This window comes from Dasypus novemcinctus, chromosome 27 (assembly GCF_030445035.2).
Source record: "Dasypus novemcinctus isolate mDasNov1 chromosome 27, mDasNov1.1.hap2, whole genome shotgun sequence".
NCBI classification, from domain to species: Eukaryota; Metazoa; Chordata; class Mammalia; order Cingulata; family Dasypodidae; genus Dasypus; species Dasypus novemcinctus.
In genome coordinates this window covers 31,652,002-31,659,654 of record NC_080699.1, presented here as the reverse complement: position 1 = coordinate 31,659,654, position 7,653 = coordinate 31,652,002, and the positions used below count along the sequence as shown (strand labels likewise).

At 36.5% G+C, this 7,653-nt stretch overlaps 1 pseudogene; it reads left to right on the top strand.

Annotated features, from left to right (window-relative positions):
• Positions 1-683: 683 nt before the first annotated feature.
• LOC101420649 (olfactory receptor 8B3-like) lies at positions 684-1,601 on the top strand (annotated as a pseudogene).
• The last annotated feature ends 6,052 nt before the right edge of the window (positions 1,602-7,653 follow it).

Here is a 7,653-nt window from a genome sequence, read left to right as displayed (position 1 = left end):
ATATTATGTCCTCCTCGTTTTGAGATAGAATTCCAGACATTAAGGCATGCCACTTTCTCCCCAATTTTGTGCAGTTCTGACACACAAATGGTTATGGTAGAAGAATACCCATATCTCAGTGTGTACATTGCCTCTTCATGGAGGGAACTCTCTCATAGATTCATGGCTTTTACTCTGTGATTGAGACAGCTACTGTAACTCTCCTAGAGTCTGGTTCCTTATTTTGGATCCTGGTACATTTTTCATAATTCCCATCCAAGGAGGTTCTAATCTGCAAGAAAGGGCAGCTCTAGTTTGTTAACGACTTAGCTTCATTTTACTGATTAGAGGGTCATAGGTGAATAAAATGATGAGGAGATGAGAGAGAATATATCTGTCCTGGTGTACTTTTGTTCTGATTTCTTCTTTGTTTTTTCCACCTGTCATGATTTCTTTGGCATAATTGGATTTCACTCTTTGGGGTAAATTGTAGGTACACAATACAATAAGTAACTTCAAGACTGTGAGATTTCTATCATTTGGTATCAGCAATAAAAGCAGATTCTATGGGTCAATGTTGAGAGAGTCTGACACATTCCCAATGTTTAGCCCACTCCAGTGGGAGGAGAAGATCTTGTGGGAAGCTGTGGTTTACACTCTGATATAACCCTTATTTTCTTATTGCACAGATGTCCCAGGGCAGAATGGTTGTTAGAAATGGCTCCTTTGTGACAGAATTCATACTGGTGGGATTAAAAGATGACCCAGATCTCCAACTTCCTTTGTTTTTCTTTTTGCTAGCAATATATGTTATCACGGGAAACATGGGCTTGATAACTCAATTGTGCTGAATTTCCACCTTCACACCCCCAAGTACTTTTTCCTCTTTAACTTATCCTTCATAGACCTCTGTTTTTCTTTGGTTTTTACACCCAAAATATTAATCAACTTCATATTAAAGAGGAATATTATCTCCTACCAGGATTGCATGACAGAGTTCCACTTCTGCTTTTTTTGGCATCTCTGAGTGCTATGTGTTGATATCAATGGCCTATGACTGCTATGTGGCCATTTGTAATCCACTTTTGTGTAACATTGCCATGTCCACTAAAGTGTGCTCCAACCATATTTTTGGTTCAATCTTGATGGCATTCTCTGGTGCTATGGCCCATACTGGATGCATGCTGAGACTGACCTTCTGTGATGCTAATACTATCAACCATTATTTCTGTGACATCCTCCCTATGCTCCAGCTCTCCTGCACAAGCACCTTTGTCAATGAGCTGATGGGGTTAATTATATTGGGCATCAAACTCATCATGCCCAATCTCACAATCTTTTATGGTTTCATTGTCTGCAGCATCCTCCATATCATTTCCACTGAGGGCAAGTTCAAAGCCTTCAGGACCTGCAATTCACAAATAATTGCTATTTCTCTCTTCTTTAGATCAAGTGCATATGTGTATCTCCAACCATCTTTTGCAGAGTCTATGAGTGAAGGAAAAACCTCTTCTGTCTTTTACACCAATGTTGTTCCCATGTTGAACCCCTTAATCTACAGCATGAGGAGTAAAGACGTTAACCTTGCTCTGAAAAAATCCCTAAGCAGGAGAATATTTTGATTATAAGAAAGATTGCCTCTGTGGGTAGTCTCAAGATATGGAGATTCAGGGTTTTTAATTATAATTTTTTAAGAAGCTTTATCCTTTTTTCTTTCTAAAGATGTCTTCTATTTATTTCCACTTTTGTTAGCATACACCTTCTTCATTCTACCGTTGAGCAGTTTCTTCTTCTGACCTTTATTCCTGTTTGAGAATAACATTAAGGAAGGAATTTATCATATCTGTTTTTTCATTGTCTCAATCATCCTTTATTTACTCTGGAAAAAAATGGTTTAAAATTGATTGACTAACACAAGGGTGACATTTTGCTATTGAAAGGAGAGAACTCTTGTCTGCCAGTTGTAATGTGCCTTTGGAAGCATGAATCAAAGAATATGTTACCACTCATGCCTGTCATCCTCCACTGTATGGGAGTATGTCTCTTTCAAATGCCAGTGATGCTCTAAGATACAAGGTTCCATAAAGAATATAAAATCTAATACCACTTGTACATGGAATTTCATGCACTATGCTTCTTTTCAAGTAGTTTTTTAAAAAAATATACCAAACAAACTATAATAGATGCTTAATATACATTTATTACTTGCATAGGAAAATGAAATCCAAAGAGGTTAAAATCACACCCACAGCTTCTTCATGATAAAGCCTGGAGTAAACTCTAAGGACTTGAATTCAAGGCCTCTTTTTTTTCACCTTTTTTTTTTCAGTGGACAAGATATATAAGAATATATTTCTATTCTAAATTTGACCATTATTTGTTCCAGAAGGCTACATGAATTTCTTTCCAGGGTTTTGGTATTTTTGTTTTTTTAGTTTCTTAAAAATTAAAAACAGGTTGATGATTTATTTTGTGGAAATGAAGAGGTTATAGGATTAGTATAGTTTGGAGATTATTAACTCTAATATAAACTGACTTCTGCATAAAATGTACCCCGTGCTACCTCCTTTGTAAGCTTCTAATATCCCAGTGCATTCATTTTGAAGAGGAGTCTTATTACACCACATTTTTTCCAGAGTAAATAAAGGATGATTGAGACAATGAAAAAACAGCATTAACAGAGGATGATTACAGGAGTAATAAGGTTGCTCAGGATAAATATTATGTATCTCAGGCTATAAGGAGGGCAGATGATGATTTATATCCTAAAAATTGCATTCATTACTAATTAAAATGTTAAACATTTTTCAGAAGAGCATATAGTTCTCACTTTGAATTTTGTTATTTGCACAAAGAAAACTACACCTTAAGTTAGGTGAAATGTTTAGCTTTACTTAGTAAGATTCATTGTGAAAAAAATAGTTGTATGTTAATGTTAATTACCTATGTTCCTATAAACATTTGTGAACTTGCTTAATTAGACCTAAATAAGATAACAAGTATCTTTAGGGTAGAGGCTTGTGTTCCTTATTTCTGCAGTGCTTCTCTTTAAATAAAACATTTTAAATTTTTAAAATTTTTATAAATTTTTATAAATTTAGAAAGTCACAATTCTGGGTAAACCAGAAATGGTAGTTGAAATTATTATATTTTGGGAAAAATAGAATGTTTATTATTGCAAATAATACTAAAACACAATAAAAACACCTTGAACAATAATTAAGATATAGGTAACTTGGGAGTTCTGTGATTTTTCCTATCTAATATGTCACCAAAATAATATCAGTTGAAATGTTTATTTACATTCATTTTCATTTTAAACTTATTTCCATAAATATTTGCAAAAAGAGTGTACAGAATTCCAAGCGTATTTAACTACAGTACCATTATCAAAACCAGAATATTTATGTTGCTTAATATTATACCATTCAACTACTACCAATCACTCTAATTATGGCAGTCCAATTAAGGCAGTCCAGGTTCTCATGTTTCATTTAGCTATGTTTTTTTAAAAGTCTTCTTCAATATGGGATGCTTTTTCAGTCTTTTTCTTACATGTTGTAGCAGTTTGATATTATTAATGAATTCCAGAAAGAAATATTGGATTATGTTTGTAAACTGATCTTTTCCTCTGGGCATATTAGATTATATTGGATTCATAGGTTTGCTTGATTAAGTAATTATGTAAATCTCTTGTGCCAATAGGGCATTGAACCCTACCGTTTGGTGGATGGGGACTCAAAGATAAAAGCCATGGCCAAGGCCAGCTTTGAGGGTTCTTAATGTTGGAATTCTGATGTAGGAGTTTGATGCTGAAGCTGGAGCCCTGGGAAGAGAGGAACTCTAAGCCCAGAGAGAAGACCTGGGAAGAGAGGAACCCAGGAAACCTGAATCCTGTCAGACGCTGGCAGCCATCTTGCTCCAATATGTGGAAATAGACTTTGGTAAAGGAAGTAACTTATGCTTTATTACTTGGTATCTGTAAACTCCCACCCCAAATAAATATCCTTTATAAAACCAATTGATTTCAGGTATTTTGCATCAGCAACCCTTTGGCTGACTAATATAGAATTTGGTATCAAGGAGTGGTGAAGTGCTTTTGCAATTACCAAAATGCTGGATTGGTTTTATAAATGGTTATGGGTTATTTTTTGGAGGAATTGTGAGATGCTTGATGGAAAAGGCCTAGATTGCTTTGAAGAGACTGTTGATAGCAATAAGGATGCTTAAGAGATTTTTTAATGATGCCTAGAAGTAAATGATGAAACTATTACTGGAAACTGGAGGAAAAGCAATCTGTGTTTTAAAGTTGCAGAGAACTTATCAAAATTAACTCCTGGTGTTTTTTGTAAGTATAATTTGAAAATGGTGAACCTGGGCATTTAGCTGGAGAACTTTCCAAAGTAAACTCAGAGAATGAAGCTTGGCTTCTCCTTGCAGTTTATAGCAAAATGCTAGATGAGCAAGGTAAGTTAGAATTGGGCACAAAGAAAACAAATTGTGGAAATTCCAAACCTCTGGAAATCAGGCTCCCTGATGAAAATGCCCCATGGAGGACTTAAGTAAACTTGGAACTTGTAAATCGGGATGAAAGATGCAGCTATGTCAGAAAGACTTGTGGAAAGTCTTACTGTCTGATGGCTTGGACCCCTGCTTCCTGCATGCTAAACCAACAAGGATTAGAAGAGAGTTGTATGAACAAAACCACCATCAGCCTGGAATAAAAAGGTCATGGAAAGGAGAGACTGAAGGAGAAAGAGCTTTAAGAGGAAAATCATGGAAGCTGAGATCTAGAATTCGGACATCACCTTGGTTCAAGATAGGAACCCCACCCATGTGTACGGAGAAGAAGAGTTTGTCCCAGCAGTTGAAGAGGGTGGGTGTTCCTGTCCAATGTTCTGGGAGAGTTTTGCTGTCCCAGGTACAGAGAGGGTGGTGCACATTCCCCAAGGATTAGGGCAATTAAGGTCAGCATCCCACAGGTCTGAGAGGGGTGGGTCTGTTCCCCAAAGGTTAGGGAAGGCCAGGTGGTCAATCCATTGCTCTGAAAAGGTTGAGCCTGTATGCCAAAGTTTAGGAACAGCCAGGTGGTCCACTCATTGATCTGAGAGGATTGAGCCTGTTTGCCAAAGTTTAGGGTGAATTTTCTCTTCACATCACTGTACAAGGGGGCTTAAGACTCTAACCCAAAGTTTGGGTAAGTTATGGCAATCACACCAACACTCTTGGAGGGTGAGGTCTGGAGCTTGGTGGACACCCAAATGCTTGATGAGGGTGGAACCAAGAAAATGGCAATTAGGTAAGCATGTGGGAAGGGTGGGTTCGCATGAGGCACCAAGGAGAAGAAACCATCATTTTAAGAATGACTCTCAGATTTTGAAGTCGAATAGATGATGCCCTGCAGGTTTGCTGAACTGCAGAGAAACTGTGACTCATGTTTCCCTTCCAATTTCTCCTTATTGTAATGAAAATGTTTACCTTTTTTCTATCTATTTGCGTATTGGAAGCAGATAAATTGTTTTATAATTTCAGAGGTCTATAGCAGACATGATTTTGCCCCAGGACAAACTGTATTCCTTTAAATTGACTGTGATATGATTTAATACTTGCATTGTAACTAATGTAAGGGTTTTTTTAAAATATTGTAATGTCTTTTTAGAATTCAGAGGGTGGAGTGTAGCTGTTTGATATTATTGATAAATTCCAAAAAGAAATACTGGATTATTTTTGTAAACTGATCTTTTCCTCTGGGCATATTAGATTATATTGGATTCACAGGTTTGCTTGATTAAGTAATTATGTAAATCTCTTGTGCCAGTAGGGCATTGAACCCTACCGTTTGGTGGATGGGACTCAAAGATAAAAGCCATGGCCAAGGCCAGCTTTGAGGGCTCTTAATGTTGGAATTCTGATGTAGGAGTTTGATGCTGAAGCCGGAGCCCTAGGAAGAGAGGAACTCTAAGCCCAGAGAGAAGACCTGGGAAGAAAGGAAACCAGGAAGCCTAAACCTGTCAGATGCTGGCAGCCTTCGTCCCTCCATGGTTTCTGATGTGACATCAGCACTCAACTTAATTGAAACCCCCTTTTACAAAAAAATGTTGCTTTTCTTTGCAGGTTTCAGAACTCTCAACTTGTCCTTTGAATTTGATAGTGTGAGCAATATATGAAAAGGTGTATTTTTCTTCATGTTTACCCTGTTTGGTTTCTCTGGGCTTCTTGGATATGCATATTCATGCCTTTTACTAAGTTTAGGAAGTTCTCTGTCATTATATATTTGAGTATTCCTTCTGTCCCTTCCTGTCTTCTCCTTCTGGAACTTCCATAATGCATAAATTGGTGCACTTGATGGTGTTCCAAAGGTGTCTTTAGAATAAGTAATTTTTCTTCTCCTTAGCCTGACTCATTTCAAGTGTCTTGTCTTTGTGTTCTTGAAGAAAAGGATTTTCATGACTCTTTCTGTCATCATTGAGCTAGCCAGAGGTTGGACTCCAGGATGGCCTGCTCTGAGAGTGGCAGATGGGTACCAGTAACCTACTGTATGGACAGAGCAGTATACTTTTCTTTATAGTAATTGAATAGTCACTTCCTCCCATTCTTTCCTAGGTGCTATACAGTATCCTTCTGATCTCTGGAGATTCATAATAGTTATTTCAGATAGTTTCTGCCTATTTAATTGTTTTGGTGGAAGGGCAGAGTCCTAAAGATCCTTATTTTGCTATCTTCCCATAATCCCACAATAATAACATCCAATTTCACCATTTTTCTTTTATGGTCTGTTGTCCTTTAGGAGTTCTATCTTGGGAATCTTTCTAACCCTATGTCACAAATCTTTTCCCTTTTATTCTCTTCTAAATGCCTTAACGTTTCATATTTACATTTAGATATATGGTTCATTTTTTCTTAGTTGTGTTAGGTATGGATGGAATCTCCTCCTTCTTCTGCCTCCTCATTCTTTCTTCTTTCTCCTTCTTCTTACCTAGATACTTAGTTGTTCCAACCTCACTGTTTTAAAAGCTTGTCTATTCTTAGTGGAATTGCCTTACACTTTTTAAAAAAATCAGTCGACCCTGCATGTGTGAGTTAAATATGTGGACTGAATATTCAGTCCTATTCTTCTGTCTATACATTTGTCAATACTATGCTGTCTTGGTTTTTGTAGCATTTATATAACATAAGTCTTAAAATCACATGATGTGAGTTTTCCATCTTTGTGCTATTGTAAAATAGTTTTGCCTATTCATGTTCCCTTGGCTTTTCAATAAATTTGAGATTAGCATTCTATAAAACTTCTTGCTGGGAATTTAATGTAGTGCACAAATGTGTTCATTAGTTAAGGACCATAGATATGTAGTGACTCTTCAAATTCATTAACCTAATTTATCTTTCCTTTTATATGTCTTGATTTTTTCATTAGCATTTTACACTCTAAGGTGTACAGATTATGCATAAATTTTACTACATTTATACCTATGCCATGTGTTTGGTGCTTTGCAAATTTTACTGTTTTTAAAATACCTGGTAAGAGTTTGTTAAGGTATAATTAATATATACTCATAAAGTATACAATTCAATGGTTTTGGTCTATTTACAGGACTGTGTAGTTGTTGCCATAGTCAATTATAGAACATATTCAACGCCTCAGAAAAAGACTCCATACACTTCAGCTGTCACTCA